Raw genomic sequence first — 6,229 nt, 5'->3', positions numbered from 1 at the left:
TTTTTCAAATATCTCGCGACCATTCGCCAAGAGGATCGCATTTTTATTCCTGCAAATTTTGGCTCTTGTTTCTTGGGAACGGCATAGCAGTTTCAACCTTGGTTTCAATTTCTCGCACTTCGCTTCTTTTAGGTAGCTTTTATTACCCGAAAGAGTTGGTCAGCTGTTTCTGCTCCTGTTTATAACGTTCCACGTTTTGCCGCAGCATTACCGCTCGAGCTACATTCTGTCCTTCCATCGACTCCATTCCACGTACCCTATGGTGCTTGGTTGTGTCGTGGATGACTGCTTTTACTGTACTCTAGCAGTACTCTAGAGGGGCCTCATCAAGCTATAACATTGCATTTCTTATGCTGATTTTATCGCAAAATTTCAATTTATGCTCCACAGAGACATGTGCAGCCGAACCCCGACCGGCAAAAACAATAATGAATGAAAGTCATCGCAGATACAGAACTGGGGATGCTGTTTGTTGCTGCGTCGTTTCCGGTTTCAATCTGGGTTACGACACGTATGGTTCAATCTGAATCAATTGCGATGGTAAATGGAATCGTAAAAATGTGTAACGTTACATTCGCCCCAAACCATTCTGTTTGATCCGTGGGGATCTTCGGCGGTCATTACCTTCAGTCGTTCTGTCACGCGTTGGAACGCAGCATATTACATAAATTTCAGTGAAGGGCTTTATTTTTTCAGGTTTGATTCCTTCATTGCTCGTTACTGTTTCTGACTGTGGCAATCCATCATGCACCTTGGCTGAGTGCCAGTTTTTATCTCATTTTTCCGTTCATCATCTCCTCTATTTGGGCACATCAACCACTTCAGCGTCGCATCGTTCCGTGCATCAACGGTGGATTTATCTTTTGGGGTGTGCAACGACCTGTGCCTGTGTGTCACCCTCTAAGCATATTCCATTCATCGACTCAAGTGTTATCTTTCAAGTTTCCCCTTACAGGGGGCCTGTTAATAGACGCCGTTTAGTTGCTTTTAACATACTTGACAGTGCTTGTGACTTGCTGAAAAAATCAATGAAGGAAACGTTTGGTGGCAGAGAACATGGTTTTCCGGTGAATCTAAATCTCTTGAACTGATTGCATTTTCGACTGAGAAAACACTAAAATCTCTTTTGAGCATTTAACCTTGCTTCATATCCTATGAAGAAAATTGAAGTAGATTTCACGCTTATCTCAAGAGATACCAAAGTAACTCAATTTTGAAATCTCAGAGAACTGGAAAGGATACCTACCTCCTGTCTTACCCGTAACAGTAAGAAGTAAACCCCACTCTGGCAGAAACATTCCAGCCCCTCGGCACCGGACAGCACTCCGGTCGTAACCATACCTGTGCAAATACACTTACAGAGATACAATCCTTTCCATCTAGAGAGTGCAAATCACCGGCGGCTATCTATCTGTCTGTCTTTCTGTTTCGGAGTCCCGTACACAAACACAACACGGGAAAGATATTACTCTCCTGGTGTCGTCACCAGAATTGGATCCGAAGAAAATTTATCCGCCATCGTCCTTCCCTCCGGCCTCGGACGGGTCGGTCGGTTTCATCAACAAGATCAGATCCCAGCGGGGTGGATTGGCCACCACAACCGCATAGAGAGGAGCACAAGGTAAATAAATAACATCTCTATTGTCAAAGAGATTGAAAAGAGTGCCCAGGGTAGTAAAACAAATATTTGGGATCGCCTTGTTTTGTGTATGTCTGTATGTGTGTATGTGTGTGTGTTTGTGTGATGATGAGGTGGTCTACTGCAGTCGAGATGTCATGCGATTAATTACCCTCTGAGCTGGTTCTTCTTGCTCGGATTGTTTTGTATGTATGTAGGTAGTGAGGATATTGGATTTGGATAATTCATCGTTTTAGGAAGATATCCAGAGGCTGCTTTGGAGTCAGAACCAGTCCTAGTATGTACATAATTAGGTGATGCACAATTATGTGTTGACTCTGGTCTCCTTATCCACATGATGACGAATCATGATCAGACATAGGTATAGTTCATAGGACAAATAAAGCTTAGCATCGCAACAAAACTCGAGCATCCTCTTGTTGCGTTTTCGAGACAATTTCAATGAACGGGACAAACTGCATGTCTACATATCTAGATAAAACTATGGCTGATGATGATAATTTATGAGCTAGAATTTGCCTGCTTGTTACTTTTCCGAGCCATAAATCACAAGACTCCAATGTGCAATGCCAGGAAACTGAACTCATACGTTCTAGGTCATCAGTAGGTGTGACCGCGATTTGCTATGTCGTTTTTTTTTTTGACAGAATGGGAGTCGGGGTTGCTAGGCGGAGCAGGTTTTTTGGAGAACTAACTGAATTGCAATGGAAACAGATGAGAAAATACCCAGCCAACCACATATCGTAAATCATTGTGTGGAAAAAATCGTATATTTTCATATATTGAATCAGAATCGTATAATAATATGTATATTTGTTGACAATGATTGCGTCAAATCGCATTTCATGCGAAATTAAATTTTAATTGCGATTTTGTTTCATATAGTCGTCCCCGATCATAAAAGGTGCGAGATACTATCGGTATGATCGCACAGAGTCGGATAGAATCATGAAAAAAACATACATTATTAGTGTCAAGCTGCAAGTTCGCTATCATCGTATATATGATTTCTTTGAATCGAGGAAGTCGTCGCTTCACATCGTATAAGAATCTGCTATATCGAGCTTGGTACCTAAAGGTATGATCAAAATCGGTGAAATCGTATACAACCATAACAATGTTGTACATTGATCGTTTGCGTCACACTTGCGTCGTATACGAAGTGAACGAAATCGTAGAAATCGTATATTAATTTTTACAGTCGCATATGATTGTTACTGCACTTTTAATAGTCGAATCTTAATCTCGAAAATCGTAAATGGTTTTGTTTACATATTTGTATGATGGAGAAAAAGAAAAAATGGTATTCATCACAAATTTGTATTTTTGTTGTTGTTAACACATTCCAACCATGGTAGCAATAATTTCAACCAAATATATAGGTTCTCATACAATTTATATACAGCAGATGACTTACAATATGTGATGTATAGATTCCAACAACGATGTCAATTCCGGGCCTCTTGCACGGCACCACTTTTGGTGCCACACAATGCACAACAACAACGCTCCCACCACAAATCTCGCACCGTATCATGCTTTTTTTTTTCGTTTCATGCCATTCACTTTAAACTCTCTATTTCCAACTTGGCAATATAGCCAATACAGATAACGCGCAGTTATCAATCAAAGGACCTAAGTTCAATTCCCATCGAACACCAATTGTTTTTTTTACTAGAAAATCTTGAGTCGTATATCGGTACACTCAATCGTAATAAGATCATGCAAATCGTATATTTAGACGGAGAAAATCGGCGAAATCGTAGAAATTTTTCGAGAAATCGTAAATCATGTTGGATGAAATCGCAGTAATCGTATATATGTTTCGATATGGCCTCCACTTTAGTATGTATATGCCGGTTTCGTGCATTGAATACGATATCTTTGGTGCTATATATGTGTGACTATTTCAGTTGCAAATTCGATATAGAAACCAAATTGCTGGCTGGGTATCACGTAAATGTAGTAAATGTAATACAGAAACACTTTCCCTTTCCGTTTTTATGATGCCTGAAAAAACACCTAGGATTTTTCTCATCACATCTCTTCTTCTTCTCCACCTCTAATATACTCTCATTAGTGATAGATGCTCTAAAATGTTGTACTACAGTCCTGTTAGCCGTGTTCCACTTTTCTTCGTCGCTACACATGCGTCAAACGATATTGTCAACGTTTACGTTAGGTTGGACAACGAACGGCTGCAATTTCTCTTCACGGTTTCACACACTTTGGACAGCCGAACATTACATGATCTGGCGTTTCTTCCGTGTCTCGACACTTATGACATATCGACGACCTTGCATGGCCGAATCTGTGCAAGTACTGCTTGAAGCACCCATGGGATGACAAAAACTGAGTCATGTGGAAGATAAAGACACGGACACGTTCAATGCTTCCAGTGAGCTTTTCGCCCTTTGAAGGAAGCACGACACTAGACAACGGACTAGCATGCAACGCCCAGTGCCAGTGGCACAGCCGAAAACTATTCCTGACAGCTGCGGCGGGAATCGAACCTGCGCTCCTCAGCACGATGCGACTAAGAGCTTGGTGACCCTAGCCGCATGACCACAGAGCCAACCTCCTCCCCGTGTGCCCTGATAATCTACATCGATATGTTGGGAATAAGACGATGTGTCCACTTACTATTCACAGCGGTATCCCACCGCTGCTGTCATTTGAGTAGTGTACTGACTCGCACTGTCTTCCTAACTCCTCTTGGCTTTTGTGCTTTGGTCCATGTGACACTGGCTGTCTTCCTCCAGGATGAGACAGATAGGGATCATGCCGGCTGTCACGCACACTGCGTCCAATGATATGGTTCGATACAAGCTCTATACGTGCATTGCCATCAACCTAAACGGAACCTGAAACGCGCGATTTCTCTCTGTCGTCAATGTCGCAAAGCACACGGCATGCATACCTGATGATTAATGTTGAAATGCTCGCTAATAGTCTCCGCTTGCTGCTGATCATCGCAGAATTGTTGGATAGTGCCGATATCACCGCGCTGTGTGGCCTTCTTGCAAACGTAGTCAACGTTGTTGATGAAATTCGGTCGTCTTACATCACTCCCAAGTGTCTGCCCAAGATCCCTGTGGATCGCCCGCCGTAAAAAAGTGTAGCTATACTTTTCGTTTTTTCTGGCGTCTGTTTCGTAGATCAGTCTACGTAGAACCAATCAATGTTTGTTGCCCAGCTAGCTTTGTCGAAAGCACCGCGCACTGCGCAGTAACGGTTTCCTGTTCTCTGTTGCTTCTGCGCCTTCTGCATAGCATCTATAACCGTCTATAACCGTTCTGATGGCACCTACAGTTCACCTGCCTTACCAGAATTCAAACTGTATTTATGAGAGATCACTCTTACTCTCTGTGTGCTTCGTGAGTCTTTTTAGGAACACTCTCTCTCTCCAACAATCTGCAAACAGTAGCCAATAGGTACATCTGCCTATAGGTTTCCCTGGCTTCGGCAGCAACACCAACTTTTGCCGTTTCCAGATGTCAGCTCTTCGTTAGTTATCCTGATTTCATCATCATGGACATCCTGGCCGATGTACGATGTGGCTGGCCAGATAGCCGGCTCTGCATCGGAAACAGTGCCTCTTTGATCATTATCATCTTTGATCATTATCATCTTTATCGGGCACGTGTTGGGTGGTACAGCAAGGCTTTTACCTTATACATGGCTACATTATACGGATACTTTATATGGATTCTCGTTGGCCTTGCGTCAAAGACTGTCAAGACAGGCTTTCTAGCTGAGCCTGATTACTTCGTTCAATGTAGCTCATGCTGCTCTATAGGGCATGCTTCGTTCCTCTCTTTCACCGTTACTGCTGGCTGTCTGCATCCTCCGTCTGGCTCGGGAACACTGTATACGCAGATCGACAATAGTTTGGATTTCACCATAAAACAGAGAGTCGACAGTGTCTTGGGTTTCCCAGCCTTGGCATGATTGCATCACACACTCGGGATAGCGTCGCTATCAGCAGGCTTAAGCTGAGGTCCAGCGAGTTTTCCTCCAGCCTTAGAACTTCCTCGAACACTTCCTTATTGAAGTTCACTGTCTTCCACCTCCGCTTGTTAAATTTAGTTCCATTTGACTCGCCTGCGTTCTGTCTCCGATATGGTACCTACATTCGGCTTTGTCAGAGTTCCTGAAGTCCTTCCGAAACCCCCTAAAACTCCCCAGAAACGTCACAGAAAAGTTCATGAAATTCCCTTGAAGTTTTCCTGAAAGACTGTGAAACCCCCTTAAACTCCCAGAAATTCTTTAGAAATGCTCCGAAACTATTTGGATCGGTTTGAAACACATTGAAAGGCCTCCAAAACCCCGCTGAAAACTCTCTTTAGCTCACCTTAAAGCATGTGAAGCCCTCTTATTAACTCTTGGAAGCTCCTGCTTTGAAACGCCTTAAATGCTTTCAAACCTACTTGACATCCCACTGAAGCTTACCTGAAAGCAAGTCTAGTCTAGTCGATTTTTTTGACCCCCTCCCCCCTCAGTAACGCTTTTGTGTATGGAAACCAGAAAAAAATTATATGGGCTCTAATTCTCGGACATACTTCCGGAAACGTGATTAAACACAATTCC

At 42.9% G+C, this 6,229-nt stretch overlaps 1 protein-coding gene across 1 annotated transcript in view; it reads right to left on the bottom strand.

The window, feature by feature from the left end:
- Positions 1-6,229, bottom strand: part of LOC109621537 (proteoglycan Cow) — a 626,835-nt gene that overhangs the window by 282,205 nt on the left and 338,401 nt on the right. The window lies entirely within an intron of this gene.

The sequence above is a fragment of the Aedes albopictus genome, chromosome 1, assembly GCF_035046485.1.
Source record: "Aedes albopictus strain Foshan chromosome 1, AalbF5, whole genome shotgun sequence".
In the NCBI taxonomy this organism is placed as follows: domain Eukaryota; kingdom Metazoa; phylum Arthropoda; class Insecta; order Diptera; family Culicidae; genus Aedes; species Aedes albopictus.
This window is presented reverse-complemented; position numbering and strand designations above follow the sequence as displayed.